General features: G+C 34.2%; 1 non-coding gene and 1 pseudogene across 1 annotated transcript; both read left to right on the top strand.

Moving 5' to 3' along the window:
• The first annotated feature begins 337 nt into the window (after window positions 1-337).
• Window positions 338-428, top strand: LOC140628937 (small nucleolar RNA SNORD55/SNORD39). Its single transcript, XR_012026851.1, has one exon. It is a non-coding gene; the product is annotated as a small nucleolar RNA SNORD55/SNORD39 (small nucleolar RNA).
• Window positions 429-16012: 15584 nt separating this feature from the next.
• On the top strand, window positions 16013-18589 carry LOC140628479 (heterogeneous nuclear ribonucleoprotein A1-like; annotated as a pseudogene).
• Window positions 18590-18813: the final 224 nt, after the last annotated feature.

Genomic DNA, 18813 nt, shown 5'->3' with positions numbered 1-18813 from the left:
CAAGTGTCCCTGGAATTTATGTTTCAAAGCAGTTTTATATCCTTTTATCATATTTCATGCTGTGAAAATCATATGTGAGGGGTAATTATTTACTTATTTTAAGAATGGAGATTGCTTTTCTCTCAGAGAGGTGCATCCTTTATATCCCCTGTAAAATCTAGTTTCCAATTGGAGCTTGATCCCTATCCTGGCCCTGTGTCCTAGTGAGGATGCACCTCTCTACCTATATTTTTGACTGATGAATAGAAACAGATTTTAGCAGGTCAGTAACTGATAGAATGATCTCAACTCTCATCTATGTGAACCTTAGTTTCCTTCATCTAAAAAATGATCATTTAGTGGATGATAACACTTCATCCACTAAATGCTGATGCTTTAAGCTCCTGAGTGTGCAAGGGGGGAGTCAACCTTGAAGAGCTAAGCATGTGGGGGAGGGGAAACATTCATTTAAAGAGTTCCAGCTGAAATATACTGCTAGTATAAGTGCAAATTAGAATTTGTTTATCTTCTTATCTATTACATGAAGGAATAAGGTATGGACAATACTATGACTGAACTAACCAGAATATTTTCACATACCACTTTTGTGGTTAAGTTGTCTTTTCTTTGGAGTCAGTGCTATCTAAACATTTGGTACAGATGCAATTGCTGGTGACAGAAATAAATGGGAATAGGGCATTTTCAAAAAGATATATTAAAGATGTCAATAGTAACAGCCTCACAATCCAAATGCCTAATGCATTGAATGTTTTAGTGATATAATTGAATTTTATTTAATGCAGTGACAAAAAATCCTATGCTATATATATTATGTGAGTATAAAATGGATTAGATAAAGCTAGAAATAAATATAATTATTTTCTAGCACTACAATCCTCAGTGCTCCTAATTGTATATATATGATAGCTTCTAATTCAGTTAGGATCAACTATATTCCACATTAGCTTGTCTGTTTAAATCCATGCATTGTACTAGAAAAAAGCCCATTAACTTAATAATATCAATTTAGTTAGTTCTAGCTCATTAACACTGACACCAAAAGTGTTGTAGAAGAAGACTTTGGATAATTTTGTTCCTTACATAATTCGTTAGAGCCTTAAAGACCTCTTGCCACCATCTACTCTTTCCTTTACACTCTCAGTCACAGCCAAAATTCATCACTGGTTCATTTTTACATGTACATTCAGAAGGCATCATTTATTGCTGTTGTTTGAAAGTCAGCTTTTCAGACTAAAAGAGAAATCACTTGACCTTTCCTAGCCACAATCTCTCATTTGACAACTTTGAAAGTCACAATTCACTATAAATGTCCAAATATTCTACCAGAAAAGAAGCCTGTAAAGGTTTCACTGTTGAGCTTTTCCTATCTTGAATTAATTTTTACTGATGTATACATATGTCATTTTTTAAAGATTTATTTATTTATTTGAGAGAGAGAGTGTGTGTAAGTGGGGCGATGGGCAGATGGAGAGTATCTTCAAGCAGACTCTCCCCTGAGCATGGAGTTGTTTGTGGGGCTCAATCCCACAACTCATGAGATCATGATATGAGTTGAAACCTGACACTTAACTGATTGAGCCACTCAGGTGTCCCTGTATGGTTGGTTTTCATCTTGTACAGCTGAATGGTCAAAAGAGCAGACTAGAATGATGTTCAATATAAATCAAGACCACTCATTAAGATGTTGAGATTATTAAGGATAAATAACATCCTTATGTTATTTATGAATAGAACATATGAATAGAAACATATGTTTTTAAATATTTTATTTATTTATTCATCAGAGACACACACAGAGAGGCAGAGCATAGGCAGAGGGAGAAGCAGGTTCCCTACAGGGAGCTTGATGCAGGACTTGATCCCGGGACCCCAGGATCACAACCTGAGCCAAAGGCAGGCGCTCAACCACTGAGCCACCCAGGTTCCACTAAAGGGAATATTTTGAGTATCCAGTACCTATTTTTTCTGGCTTAGGAATGGCTTATTACACAAAGTACAAATGAGCTACTTTTTTCTTATTTAAAAATACAAGATTGCTAAAAAATCTTTAGGAATTTTTATTCCTAAAAAATAACAGTTTCAAGCTAGTTTTGTACACTCTGAGCAATCTGGACACATCATGTACTTTTGTCCCATCAGTATTTGCTTAAAAGAAGTCTTTCCCTACAAATTAGTGTTTCACATCCTACTGTTAAATAATTTGCTTCTTAGAACCAAATGCAGTATCCAAAGGCTATTGTGTATATTTTCTCCCTTATTATCTTTTAAAAAATATTTCAAATATAAAAATATGTAATATATATGTAAATTATAAAGTATAATATGTCAGTGAACCCACTATCCAACTCAATAACTGAAACATTACCAAAAACTTGCATCTATTTATGTGCTTATCCCTTTACCTATACTTCTGCCTCCCCACCAAATGTAAGCACTCTCCAAAATTTTGTGTTTAACTTCTTCTTGTTTTCTATACTGCTTATTTGAAAATAAATATTTATTTATTTATTTATTTATTTATTTATTTTATTGGTGTTCAGTTTACTAACATACAGAATAACCCCCAGTGCCCGTCACCCATTCACTCCCACCCCCCGCCCTCCTCCCCTTCCAACACCCCTAGTTTGTTTCCCAGAGTTAGCAGTCTTTACGTTCTGTCTCCCTTTCTGATATTTCCCACACATTTCTTCCCCCTTCCCTTATATTCCCTTTCACTATTATTTATATTCCCCAAATGAATGAGAACATATAATGTTTGTCCTTCTCCGACTGGCTTACTTCACTCAGCATAATACCCTCCAGTTCCATCCACGTTGAAGCAAATGGTGGGTATTTGTCATTTCTAATAGCTGAGTAATATTCCATTGTATACATAAACCACATCTTCTTTATCCATTCATCTTTCGTTGGACACCTTTCGAGGACATCTTTCGAGGTTGTGGAGAAAAGGGAACCCTCATACACTGTTGGTGGGAATGTGAACTGGTGCAGCCACTCTGGAAAACTGTGTGGAGGTTCCTCAAACAGTTAAAAATATATCTGCCCTACGACCCAGCAATTGCACTGCTGGGGATTTACCCCAAAGAAAATAAATATTTAATTTTAGAAACAATTTATAGAATTATAGAATGTCACAGCTGGAAATAACCTGTGAGATCATCCAGCTTGACTCTGTCACTTTACATAAAGGGAAACTGAGATCCCTGGCAGGTAGAATGAGGCTATCTGGCCATTGGGTAGAAATTTATTCATCATTTGGGAGGTTGGAAATACATTAATGTTCTATGAGTCTACTATCTATTCAGTAATGACTGCAATCATAATAATTGATATTCAAATACTTAGCAATAAAACTAGGTGCTGTAGTTTTTAAATAGGAAGTCTTTGTAACTTAAAAATGTAAAAATTATATAAAAACATATTTACAGAAAAATTGCCTATAAATCATAATTACATATATTGTATTTTAGTCTCTGCATTCTATTATAAACCCAGAACATCATTTCCATTAAAAACTTTAACATACGCAGTAAATTCTTCTAAAGGGCACATCTCAATAAAATGATTTCTGATGAAAATCTGCTCTGATTTTCTTTGGAATTATATTACTGCATACATTATATATATAATAAACTATATATAATATTATATATATTTATATATAATATAAATACATATAATAGTTACATATATAACTATTATATATTACATATATTATAACTATATATAACTAATATTTATATATAATATAAATACATATAATAGTTTCAGACCAGCTAAGCAGATTAATTTCCAAAATAGTCTCTAGAAATTATAGCATATTATTCTTTTGATATCACAGTCATCTCCTTATAGAATTGATAACCTAAGACTTCTTTCTGATGGCTCGTCATTGTCACACTCCATATGTTGGTTAATGGACTCATTTGAGGGGAATTGTGAATAAAATGGTATTGATTTAGCTAAGGAACATTACAATGGAATATTACACAGCCATAAAAAGGATGAGATCTTGTTATTTGTGACAACATGGATGAACCTAAGGGTATTATGCTAAGTGAAATAAGTCAGACTGAAAGAAAGAAATACCATATGATTTCACTCATATGTAGAATCTTAAAAAAAATGAATAGACAAACAAACAAAAAGCACAATCAGACCTGTGAAAAGAACAAACTAATGGTTGTCGGGGGGAATGAGCAAAATTTGGGAAGGGGAGAGAGAGATACAGGTTTCCAGTTATTGAATGAACAAATCATGGGAATAAAAGGCACAGCATAAGGGGAAAAAAGGAATAACATTTAGCAAAGGTTTCATGCTTTGTAAACACAGTATCATGTATCCCTAATTGTTTACTAACTAAGGCTATTTAAGCTGGAGCTTCATACCTTCCTACTGAGGAAATTAAAGGAATTCTGAAGTCTTTTTTTAAGATTTTATTTTTTTACTTATTTTATTTTTTTGTATTTTTTATTGGAGGTCAGTTTGCCAACATATAGCATAACATCCAGTGCTCATCCCATCTTTTTTAAAAAAGATTTTATTTATTTGAAAGAAAGGGGGAGGAGCAGAGGGAGAGGGACAAGCAGACTCTGTGCTGAGCATGGAGCCAGGTGCAGGTCCAATCCCATGACCCTGAGATCATGAGCAAAATTAAGAGTCAGATGCTTAATCAACTGATCCAACCAGGCACCCCTTGAACTCTTATAAATTGAATATTCAGTATTTATCTGTTCTTAAATTCATAGTTTTGTCCACAGTTGAATCTCACTAATTTGTGTTAATGGGGAAGTAGTTAAGTCTGAAATGTAGATAGGCACTGACTAATAGAACTTCCTATAATGATGAAAATAATTTTCCATGATGTCCAATATGATAACTACTATCCACATGTGACTTACATAGCACTTGAAATATGGCTAGTGTGATTGAGTAATTGAATTATTAGTTTTATTTACTTTAATAATTTAAATAGCAACATTTGACTAATGGCTACCATTTTGGGCAGCTCAGATAGAAACTATCAAAAGGTTAATTTGGTGATATTCAAGAAATAAGTATATAACTGTAAAGATTCATCCTATTAGACACATTTGCCTGAGTTGATAAGCATTTGTAATTAGTATGCTGTTTGTTTTGACATAAATAATTTTAGGCTAGTTTCTTATGTGAGTGAAACAAATCAAAATTGAGAAAGTGTTTATTTTCTTGATACATCCTTTTTTATAATGTGGGGAGAAATCCATCACCCTACACTCTATTAGTGCAGCTACATATTCTAAATTTATTAGTGTAGATATATTGTTTTCTCACAAGGACTAACAATAGAGAGGCACACAGTGATACAATTTTTTTTATTAAACATAAGGTATAATAATAATTTCAACATCAAAATAGAACAAAACCTACCAATCAAAATACTAGACCTCAAAATATTTAGTTCCTATGATAGAGTCTTAACTACATACCTGGTGTAACCATTTCTGTGACTAGGAAAAGGGATCTTAGAATTAAGTTAATCAGTGCCTAAACATTATCTGTGGTTTTTTACTGAGGTGCCATTTTCATTTAGGAAGCATAATAATGACCTTAATATGAATATGTAGGTTTCATCCATGAAAATATTGGTTTTTACAGTCTCTAAAGATCCATTAGAACTGGTTTGTAGGGGGACCTGGGTGGCTTTGTGGTTGAGTGTCTGCCTTTGGCTCAGGTTGTGATCCTGGGGTCCTGGGATCTAGTTCCACATCAGGGTCCTTGCAGGGAACCTGCTTCTCCCTCTGCCTACATTTCTGTCTCTCTCTGTGTCTCTCATGAATAAATGAATAAAATCTTTAAAAAACAACTGGTTTGTAAAGCAGGCCCTACATTTTCATTGAAAACTCTCAAAAAGAATGGTTATTTGTCGCTATATTCCTAAAATCAAAAGAGAATCTTTTTTCATTTACTGTTGGCTTCTAATCATGTGAAAAAGGAAACATTACCATTCTGTCCTAAACATTGGGCCACAATTAAGGCAAAATAGGTTTAGATCCTCAGTGTACTCAGGTTGTAAACAGTAGCCTGACATCAACTGAAAACAAGGAAATAGGGTGTAGGTTGGATTATTCCTACAGTGTAACAAGTGTAGTAGTCATGTATGATGTGGACATTAAAAGACCATGTTAAAACAACTTTACCAAAAAACCAAAACAGTTATCAGAAATGAAAAGTGAATTATCAAGTTTTAAAATGTTCAAGAGCTTTGGGAAGTGTGTATTTGTCATTATGTTTAATTTGCACATACTTCACTGAGGAAAAAGCCAGGGGAGCTAGGCTGAGAACACAGCTGTACAGGCAGCTCAACTAATTGCCTCTCCATCCTCAACCTCATTTATCTTCATTTCTTCCCAATTATATCAAATTATCAATAGTCTCTGTTGTATCAGTCTTAATCCCCTTTATTCAGGCAGCATTAGATAGTGGCAGATGAATTCTTGGAGGCAGTCAGAGTAAATAACCATGAAATGCCACCTCTGGCAGATGGCATTGCTCACAAGAAATGTGACAAAACATTAGGAATTTATAACTGGGCATTGGTATGAGGATGCAAGCTGTTAATATTTTTTTAAAGATATCAAGGTGGTACATGGTAAAAATGTACTGCATATTTCAAAGAAAAAATACAAAGGTGTAGGTGTTCATATCTCAAAAGATTAATACATTTTTAGATGGTATGTTCCCATTGAACACTGTAACCATGATATCCTTTCATGCCATATTTTATGATAATAAATGGCCTATTTTCATATGAAGCAAGGAATACACATTCTGCATTTAAAGATAGAATATCATTTATTTTTCTTTCTTATCAACAGACTGTGCAATATTTATTGTGTCTATTTCCAAATTGAAAATATGCTTTAAAATTGTAAAAAAAAGAAATGTCAATAAGAAAACAGTGTTTGGAAACATTTAAATTCTTTATTTGGAAAAGTAAGACAGAATAAAAATCATATTTGTGTCGTTTACAAAATAGAAGTAATAGAAATCTAAAGCGTTTCTCTTCAACAAATGTGTTGATTTGCCAAAATAATTACATAACACATTGTTTTTATGAATTTAATCTTCAGAATCATATGATCTTTAGATGTTATTACAAAGATGCAACAGTTGAAATAATAACGATCTTTAAAATGAAATATAAAATAATAAAATAGGACACTTATTGTATCTTATTATCAAGTCAAAGATCTTTTAGTAAGAGCTAGTGGATTTATATTTGACCTTTTCTATGACACAACCCTGGTTAGGGAGTGGGTGTCTCTGACATATTAACACTAGATGCTAAATTCAATGGAATGATGAAAAATTGGAATGATGACCCCTTTCTTCAGTGACAGAGAAGGGGTAAAGGGGACAAAACTATGAAGCTGCCTGCTTCCATGGCATCCCAAGGTACCAAATCTCTAAGCCCTTTTATCTTCTCCTTTTTAGGCTACTCTTGGGTAACTGTATCTTACATCGTCGTCTGTCTCCTGCATTGTCTTATCCAAGTTAAATCTCAGAAATATTCTTTCTCATCTCAGTTTCTTCAGTAGTTTAAATTTTGCATATTTTCTGTATAAAATGTATCTAAGCTGCATGAAGTAAACATGTATGAATTGAGTTGTTAATTGAGCTCAGAAAATAATAATTTCTAGCTTTTTTTCCCCCATACTTACTCTTGAGGCTTCTTAATTCGAAACCGAAATTTCAAGGCTACTTTTATATTGTGCAGCATTAGGTTGGGACAGTTTAGGAAATTTTCATGAAATCATAGGCTAAGTTGTCCCCACACTGATGTATCAACTGTTCATCTCACTTTTATTTAGAGTTTGAATCCGTGCTGTTTTTTTGCTCTACAACCTGGACAAAACATATTATTACCATTGACAACTTAATGCAAAAACATATTATAGACAAATCCAAACTTTTAAGATGTCTATGGTATTGTAATGTCAATAGCTCTAGAGCTACTAATATTTTATAACACTTTGAAAAGTTACTTTTAAAATGTAACATACTTTGCTTTCAGTGTGAGGCATAGGTGATATTATTTTTTCTAAATGTATTTATTATGTCAGATTGTCAACCTTGGAAACAAAAGTTTGTAAATTGGCCAAAAGTACCAGACATCTTTTGCTATTTTTGCTTCACTGCCAGTGCTAAAAAGCTGAGGTGTGTGGTGTGTCAGTGCATATTTAACTTTTCATTCTTACAGGAATGAGTCTGAGCTTAATGGTGTTTATGTGTTGGGATATAGTAGACTGAGAACAATAAATATATTATAAATAATAAATTGAATTATGCAACTGAATGGGCAAAATAGACTCATTTGTTTAAATTCTATTCCTCTTTTATTAGCATATCATATATACCATGAAGAGGCAAATTTAAATAATTCAATAATGTAAAAATTCAATTTTTATAAATTTTTTAAAAATTTTTTATTTATTTATGATAGTCACACACAGAGAGAGAGAGAGAGAGAGAGGCAGAGACACAGGCAGAGGGAGAAGCAAGCTCCATGCACCGGGAGCCCGACGTGGGATTCGATCCAGGGTCTCCCGGATCGCGCCCTGGGCCAAAGGCAGGCGCTAAACCGCTGCGCCACCCAGGGATCCCATAAAAATTCAATTTTTAATTAAAAATTTCAAACATTAAATTGTATTATTTTTAATATTAATTTTGCACCTCCATATTTGCTGAATTTTGAAAATGAATATTGAAACATAACCAAGAGGTTCTTAAACTTTTATAACTATTGCACTGCTCTTGACAAAATAAAACTTGTTAAAGATAACCAAGGATCATCTCATTGCAGAATATATAATCATATTTTGAAACATTTGCCTAATATGTATAAATGTGTGTATATGTATGTGTATTAAAAATTGCAGCTAAATGATTAACACATTAAGTATTTTTACACAATATTTTATTTCTTTCTTTGAAAAATGTATTCAAAGGAATAATCTGGAGTCAAACTATCAGACAATTTTTTTTTACCTTCCTGCCTATGGTGCATTGAATGGAAATTTGGAAAGCAAATAAATAATGCTTCTCCTTGATCACTAAAAAAATTAGGATATCTGAACTGCATTCACCACTATTTTCATTTAAAAAATCTTAGTGGCTTTTCCAACAAGTAAATTTATTTTATTTATTTAATTCATTATGACTTGATTTTAAAATGGTATTTCTTTATCTAGGACTCGGCTCACAGACAGTTGAAATCATGTGTTTCACACTCATAAATCTGTATGTATGTCTGACTCCATTCCATCATGCTTAATATGATTTTCTTGAATTTGTTTCTTTACGATATGGTAAGCATATAATATCAAAAGAATGCCACTATGAAAAGTATGTGCTCTTTTTTCCCCCATCTATCTATATCACTATATACTTCTCTCGACTTAAGGTATTTCTATTGTATTTTGAATTAGATATATTTTCATAACTTTAAGCCCATGGCTTTTGGCATCTTTTTCTGAAGATGCTTTCTCAGTTTTCTTCACAAAGTGTCTCATTTTGCTCCTCAGAGTCTAAACAGTATCATGCACATTCACAGTCAAAGCTTCAGTTAAAAGTATTAGTGTCAATATGCCTTGTATAAACACTATTGATAATAGTAGCTTGATGTGTGTGTTCTAGAGTCTGTTTTGATTCAACTCCTTACTGGCTGTGTGAGCTTGGACAAATTAATCTTTTTGAGTTAAGGTTTTTTTCTATAAAGTGTAACTGATTATAGTACCTACCATATAGGGCTGTTGTAAGGATTAGATGAATAGTTTCTGGAACATATCAAGTGCTCAATGTGCTTTGAACATTTTTCTGGAACAATTTAGGGTCTCAATAAATATGATTCCCATTGATATTAGATTTATATAATTTTTTCTAAGTAGTGACTCACAACGACTAATTGTAGTTTTAATTACTCAACATAGTTGAGTAAATAAATTGCATTTATTAACCGCTTTGATACCATCAGCAGTAAGTCATAAGTCCTTTCATATTAGAAGTGAAAGACTCATTCCATATATCCATAGGCACACTGAATGCAGGCCTAGTAAAATTTTCTTGTCAATTCTATAATTGTTACATGTTGTTTTGTTAATTGTTATATATTGTTATTGTTATTTTCATTCTATAATTATTTATTTCCATCTTCTGTACCATTTCCTTCTTTTTTTCCTTTTCATTTTTTAAAAGTTATGTTGCTCTACACTCTCTTTTATTCCATCTAAAGTTGTTTGATTTATTTAATGCTTTAGCTTAACAAAATATATGTCTCTTTCCCTTTGTATATTATGCTAGGCTCCTGCCTTATATTTCAATTCATTAACTTTTCCTCAGCTTTATAGATTTTAATGAATTTGAGTCTTCAGCTAAAAACATTAAAATGTAATCTGTCTCTCTAAAATAAATAAATGAGGGGCAAATGGGTGACTCAGTGGTTGAGTGTGTCTTTGGCTCAGATCGTGATCCCGGGGTCCTGGGATTGAGTTTCACATCTTCTTCTGCCTATGTCTCTGCCTCTCTATGTGTGTCTCTCATGAATATATAAATAAATAAATAAATAAATAAATAAATAAATAAATAAATAATCTTTGAAAATAAAAATCTTTTTTAAAAAAATGGGGCTCCTAGGTGACTTAGTCAGTTAAGCATCTGACTTTGGCTTAGGTCATGATCTCAGGATCCCAGGATCCAGCACCATGTGGAGCCCCTGGTGGAGCCCCATCAGGCTCCATACTCAGTGGGGAATTGCTTCTCCCTCTGCCCTGCCCATTGTTCTGCCCCCTTCTCATGTTCTCTCTCTCAAATAAATGAAAAATCTTTTATAAAATAAAATAAAATGTAATCTTGTTTCTCTAGTGTAGATTTTGGTCTTTATTTGAGTAAAATGACTTTTTTTTCTCCTGAAGTTCTCTTTTCCTCTGTATTTTGCACTTTCACATTGTCTGCTTCTTTCTTCTATATTTTATTATATCTTGCATTTGTTTTAGAGTGACATAAATTTTTTTTGAAAAAAGTTGTAATCCATTTTCTCTACCAAATTTCTTCTCATTTTAGTATGTATTCCATCTTATTAAATATGTTGCTTTTTCTGATGGTTCTTCTTTTGAGAAATACTAAGATTAATACCTACTGTATGCCAGCCAAATTCAATCTCCTTTGTACAGGGAGAAAGAGAAAAAAGAATCATCTCTTTTTGCTTTACCAAGAGGATATCAACATACATTGTTGTTTAGATCTCATGTACCCTCTTTAATACACAGTTTTTTTAAATGAAAAAAAATACATATATACACTTTCTGAAATGCCCAATATTTTTGTACCTTCTTTTATCTGCTTCTGAAATGAAGTTTGATTTAGCTAATATATCTTTCAAGAAAAAAATGTAATACACATTTCAATATTCAAAGGAGCTGGCTGGCACCATTTCCCTCCATCATCCCTCAGCATAAACACAGAACCAACTTCAGTAAAAAGCACATCCCTGACCCTGGCTGCTTAACCAGCTTACACCAGGTGCAACACCTCTGCACTCTGTTGGTATTGCCCTTCTCAGTCAAGTATGTCTCAGTCCCAACACAGTGGGCCCTTTCCCCAGAAGACAGCAGAAACCCCTGTCCACACCACTTCCCCCAACCAGAGACTTATGCAAGGCTTCATTTCTAGTGGAATTAACACCAGGTTTTATTTAACAAGCACACCAGAGCGCACTTAGTTAAAACTTGCAACACTCTGGCCAAGGACCAAACACTGCCCATGACAGACAAGGAGATCCTCTGCAGGCAACAGGCCTGAATGACAGAGCAACTTAAACACAGAAGCAGAGTGCATGCAGCACACACAAGAGACACTCCCTGAAGTGCCAGATCCTGGACACTATATGACGTTTTCTTCATAAAGCCATTACTCTCAGGAGCAGGAAACATAACAGGCTTTCTAACACAGAGAAGACAGAGACTTAGACAAAATACCAACATAGGGGAATTCATCCCAGAATGAAACAACAAGATAAGGTCATGGCCATAGATCTAAACAATACATATATACCTAATATGTCTGATGGATAATTTAAAGGTGTAATCATAAGGACACTCATTCAGCTTTAGAAAAGAATAGGAAACTTCAGGGAGGCCCTTACTACAGAAAGAAAAGAGCTAAAAAAACAATCATTCAGAAATGAAAATTGCAATAACTGAGATTAGAAACAGACTGTATACAATGAACACAAGGATGGAAGAAGCAGAGGAATGAATAAGTGATATAGAAGACAAAATAAATGAAAATAATGAAGCCAAACAAAAGAGAAAGAAGAATTATGACTCACAAGAATAGATTTAGGGAGCTCAGTGACTCCTTCAAATGTAATAACATTCATATTTTAGGAGTCCCAGAAAAAAGATAAAGAATAGGGGGCAGAAAATTATTTGAGGGCATAGTAACTGAAATCTTCCTTAATCTGGGGAAGAAAACAGATATTCACATCCAAGAAGCAGAGAACTACCATTAAAATCAATAAAAGCAGGCCAACACCAAGATATATTGTAATTAAATTAGCAAAATACAGTAATAAAAAATTCTAAAAAGTAAGACAAAAGAAGTCCCTAACTATAAGAAAAGACCCATCAGGACAGCTGCAGATCTCTCAACAGAAATGTGGCAGGTCAGAAAGACTGGCATGATATATTCATATGCTGAATAGGAAGAATCTGCAGCCAAGAATACTCTACTCAGCAAGGCTATCATTCACAATTGAAGGAAAGATAAACAATTTCCCAGACAAACAAAAACTAAAGGAGTTTGTGACCACTAAAACATCCCTGCGAAAAATATTAAAGGGGACTCTGAGTTGAAAGGAAAGATCTAAAGTGAAAAAGAAAAGAACAGAGAAAATCTCCAGAAACAATGACAAAACAAGTAATAAAATGGCACTAAAGACATATCTATCAATAATTACTCTGAATGTGAATGGACTAAACGGTCTGATCAAAAGAAAGAGGGTGTCAGAATGGATAAAAAATAAGACTCACTTATATTCTGCCTATAAGAGACACTTTCTAAACATAAACACACCTGCAAATTGAAAGCGAGGAGATGGAAAACATATATCAGGCAAATGTACTTCAATAGAGAGGTGGAGTAGCCATATTTATATGAGACAAAGTAGATTTTAAACTGAAGACTGTAACAAGAGATGAAGAAGAATACCATATTATAATTAAATGGACTATCCAACAAGAAGATCTAACAATTGTAAGTATTTATGCCCCCAATATAGAAGCACCCAAATATAAAACAATTAATAGTAAACATAAAGAAACTCATTGACAATAATACAACAATAGTATGAGACTTTGATTTTACATCAATGGACAAATCGTCTAAGCAGAAAATCAGAAAGGAAACAATGGCTTTGAATGATGCTCTAGATCAATTGGACATAACAGATATATTCAGAACATTCCATCCTAGAATAGCAGAATACACATTCTTTTCAAGTGCACATGGGATATTCTCTGTAATAGATCATATTCTAGATCACAAATCAGGCTTCATCAATAAGAAAAGTATTGAGATAATACCATGCTTATTTTCTGAACACATTATGAAACTTGAATTCAAGCACAAGAAAAAATTTGAAAAGACCAGAAATACATCGAGGCTAAACAACATGCTAATAAACAATAAGTGGGTCAACCAGGAAATCAAGGAGGAAATTAAAAAAATACATGTAACATATTAAAATGAAAATGCAATATTTTTAAAAACTTTGGGAAGCAGCAAAAGTAGTCCTAAGAAGGAAGTATATAGTAATACAGACCTAAGTGAAGAAGCAAGGCAAACCTCAAAAAAAAAAACCCTAACCTTACACTTAAACGAACTAGAGAAAGAACAACAAATGAAACTTAAAGCCAGTAGTAGAAGTAACAACTAACAATAAGAGAATATTATGAAAAACTATATGCCAACAAACTGAAAAACCTGGAAAAAATGGATAAATTCCTAGAAATATATAAACTACCAAAAGTGAAACAGGAAGAAATAGAAAACTTCAATAGACTGGAAACCAGCAAAGAAATTGAGTCAGTAATAAAAATCTCTCAACAAACCAAATTGCAGGGCCACATGGCTACCCAGGGGAATTCTACCAAACATTTAAAGAGTTAATACCTATTCTTCTCAAACTATTCCAAAAAACAGAAATGGTAGGAAAACTCCCAAAATAGTTCTATGAGGCCACCATTACCCTGATACCAAAACAAGACAAGAACTCCACTAAAAAAGAGAACTGCAGGCCAATATCCCTGATAAAATGGATGCAAAAGTTCTCAATAAAATACTAGCAAAATGAATACAATAATACATTCAAAGAATCATTGATCATGATCAAGTGCGATTTATTCCTAGGCTACCAGGGTGGTTCACTACTCACAAATCAATTAATATGAGGGGATAGGTAACTGCTTGATGGGCATTAAGGAGAACATTTGATGTAATGAACACTGGTTGTTATATGTAACTGATGAATCACTGAATTCTACCACTGAAACTAATAATACACTATATGCTAATTACATTAAATTTAAATATAATTTTTTAAAGTGCAAGAACCATAATATCCTCTCAATAGATGCAGAAAAAGCATTTGACAAAGTCAAAGTCTAGAACAAGACAGTGATGTCCACTGTCACCATTGGTATTTAACATAGTACTGGAAGTCCTAGCCACAGCAATAAAACAATAGGAAAAATAAAAGGCAACCAAATCAGTATGGAGAAAGTCATACTTTCATTATTTGCATATCACATTGTATTCTATGTAGAATACCCAAAAGACTCCACCAAAAATTTGCTAAAACTGATACACGAATCAAATAAAGTCTCAGAATATGGGATCCAATGTACAGAGATATGTGGCATTTCTATACCCAATAATGAAGCAGGAGAAAAATAAATCAAGCAATCCATATTTACAATTGTCTAAAAAAAAAAAAAAACAGAAGATACCTAAGAATAAAACTAACTAAAGAGGTAAAAGATCTGTATTCTGAAAAATATGAAACACTGATGAAAGACATAGAAGATGACACAAAAATGAAAAAATATTCCATGGTCATGGTTTGAAAGAACAAATTTTGTTAAAATGTCTACATTAGGCAAAGCAATCTACACATTCAAAGCAATCCCTATCAAAATACCACCAACATTTCTCACAGAGCTATAACAAATAATCCTAAAATTTGTATGGGATCCCAAAATACCATGAATAGCCAAAGCAATCTTCAAAAAGTAAAGCAAAGATGAATGTGTCACAATTCTGGACATCAAGCCATATTAAAAAGCTATAGTGATCAAAAGATTATGGTACTGGCACAAAAATAAACACACAGACCATAGAACAGAATACTAACCACAACTGTATGGTCAATTAATCTCCAAAAACACAGGAAAGAATATCCTATTGAAAAAAGACAAGCTCTTCAGCAAATGGTGTTAGGAAAACTGGACAGTCACATGTAAAAGAATGAAACTGGACTACTTTCTTACATCACAAACAAAAATAAATTCACAATGGATGAAAACACTAAATCTGAGACAGGAAACCATTAATACAAGAGAAGAATACAGCCAGTCACCTCTTTGACATTGGCTGTAGCAACTTCTTACTAGATATGTCTCCTGAGGCAAGGAAAACAACAGCAAAAATAAATTCTGGGACTCCATCAAAATAAAATCTCCTGCACAATGAAGACAACAATCAACAAAAACTTAAACCTATGGAACAGGAGAAGATATTTGCAAATTATATATCTGAAAAAGGGTTAGAATCCAAAATCTAGAAAGTATTTATAAAACTCTACATCCCAAAATCAAATAATCCAGTTAAGAAATCTGCAGAAGGCATGAATTTTTATGGAGAATACATCTAGATATCCAACAGAAACACGAAAGGATACTCAGCATCATTCACTATGAGGGAAATACATATCAAAACTGCTATGAGATATCACCTCGGAGCAGTCAAAATACCTAAAAGAATAACACAAGAAACCATAGGTGCTGGTGAGGATGAGGAGAATGGAAATCTTCTTACACTGTTGTTGGAAGTGCAGACTGGTGTAACCACTCTGGGGAAAAGTATAGAGATTACTCAAAAAATTAAAAATAGGCCTTCCTTAGGATCCAGCAATGGCACTACTAGGTATTTACCCAAAATATACAAAAATACTAGTTACTTCAAGGGGATACATGTACCCCAGAGTGTATAGTAGCACTATCAAAAATTGCTAAATGTCCATCAACTGATGAATAAAGAAGATATGGTTTACATATACAATGGAATATCACTCAGCCATCAAAAATGATGAAATCTTGCCATTTGAAAAGATGTGTATAGAGCTAGAGGGTATTATGTTAAGTGAAATACGTCAGAGAAAGACAAATACCATATGATTTTACTCATCTAAAATTTAAGAAATAAAACAGATGAACATAGAGGAACGGAAATAAAGAGAAGGAATTAAACCATAAAAGACTCTTAATTATAGAGATCATACTGAGGATTGATGGAGAAAGGTGAGGAGGGGATGGGCTATATGGGTGATAGTATTTGTTGAGTTGAGCACTGGGTGTTAATGTAAGTGATGAAAGACTAAACTCTACTCCTGAAATCAATTTTATTTTATATGATAAGTAACTAGAACTTAAATAAAACTCGAAATGAAAAAAAAGACAAATTCCATGATTACACTCATTTGTGAAATTTAAATAACAAAAAAGATAGGCAAACCAAGAAACAGGCTATTAACTATAGAGAACAAACTGATGGTTACCAGAGGAGAGGTGGGTGGGGAAATAGGTTAAATAGGTGATGGGTATTAAGGGGGCATTTGTGATGAACACCAGGTGTTGCATATAACTGTTAAATCATTAAATTCTACACCTGAAAATAACATTAGACTCTATGTTGACTACCTGGAATTTAATTAAAAATTTGGAAGAAACAAAAAAGTGGGCAGAAGACCTGAATCAACATTTTCCAAAGAAGACATACAGATGGCCAACAGACACATGAAAAGATGCTTGACATTACTAATCATCAGGGAAATGCAGATCAAAACCTCAATGAGATATCAGGTCAGACCTGTTAGAATGGCGATAATCAGAAAGATAAGAAATCACAGGTATTGGTAAAGTTGGTAAGAAAAAGAAACCCTCCTACAATGTTGATGAGAATACAGGCTGATATAGCCACTACAGTAAACAGTATGAGGTTCCTCCAAACATTAAAAATAGAAACACTATATGATTTAAGAATTCCACTCGTGGGCCTTTCTGCCCCTGGATGCTGCCGAGTAAGCATCATTAAAGTCTCCCGTCCCACCGCTGTCATGTCTAAGAGTCTCCCAAAGAGCCTGAGCAGATGCGGAAGCTCTTCATTGGAGGTTTGAGCTTTGAAAGAACCGATGAGCGTCTGAGTCTGAGAACCGATGAGAGTCAACCATTTTGAGCAATGGGGGACACTTACGGACTGTGTGGTAATGAGAGACCCCAACACCAAGCGCTCCAGAGGCTTTGGGTTCATCACGTAGGCCACCGTGGAGGAGGTGGACGCAGCCATGAACGCTCGTTGCACAAGGTGGACAGAAGAGTCATGGAACCAAAGAGGGCTGTCTCCCAAGAAGATTCTCAAAGACCTGGTGCCCACTTAACTGTGAAAAAGATTTTTGTTGGTGGCATTAAAAAAGACTGAAGAACATCATCTAAGATTATTTTGAACAGTATGGGAAAATTGAAGTGATTGAGATCATGACTGACCGAGGCAAAAAGAGAGGTTTTGCTTTTGTGACCTTTGAAGACCATGACTCTGTAGACAAGATTGTCATTCAAAAACACCATACTGTGAATGGCCACAACTGTGAAGTAAGGAAAGCCCTATCAAAGCAAGAGATGGCTAGTGCTTCATCCAGCCAAAGAGGCCGAAGTGGTTCTGGAAACTTTTATGGTGTTCATGGAGGTGGTTTTGATGAGAATGACAACTTTGGTCGTGGAGGGAACTTCAGTTGTCGAGGTGGCTTTGGTGGCAGTCGAGGTGGTGGTGGATACCGTGGCAGTGGGGATGGCTATAATGGAATTGGTAATGATGGAAGCAACTTTGGATGAGGCGGAAGCTACAACGATTTTGGCAATTACAACAATTAATCCTCAAATTTTGGACCCATGAAAGGAGGAAATTTTGGAGGCAGAAGCTCTGGCCCCTATGGTGGTGGAGGCCAATACTTTGCCAAACCAAGAAACCAAGGTGCCTATGGCAGTTCCAGCAGCAGCAGCAGCTATGGCAGTGGCAGAAGGTTTTAATTACTGCCAGAAAACAAAGCTTACCAGGAGAGGAGAGCCAGAGAAGTGACAGGGAAGCTACAGGTTACAACATATTTGTGAACTCAGCCAAGCACAGTGGTGGCAGGGCCTAGCTGCTACAAAGAAGACATGATTTAGACAATACTCATGTGTATGGGCAAAAACACGAGGACTGTATTTGTGACTAATTGTATAACAGATTATTTTAGTTTCTGTTCTGTGGAAAGTGTAAAGCATTCCAACAAAGGGTTTTAATGTATATTTTCTTTTTGCACCCAAGCTGTAGATTGCAAAATGTAATAGTCTGATCATAATGCTGAATAAATGTATCTTAAAAAAAAAAAAAGAATTCCACTCTTGGGAACTAGGGGCAAGAAGGTGGAAGAGTAGGGTCCCCAAGTCACCTGTCCCCACC

This window comes from Canis lupus, chromosome X (assembly GCF_048164855.1).
Source record: "Canis lupus baileyi chromosome X, mCanLup2.hap1, whole genome shotgun sequence".
Lineage (NCBI taxonomy): Eukaryota > Metazoa > Chordata > Mammalia > Carnivora > Canidae > Canis > Canis lupus.
The sequence above is the reverse complement of the archived record's forward strand: the minus strand, read 5'-3'. Positions and strand labels throughout refer to the sequence as shown.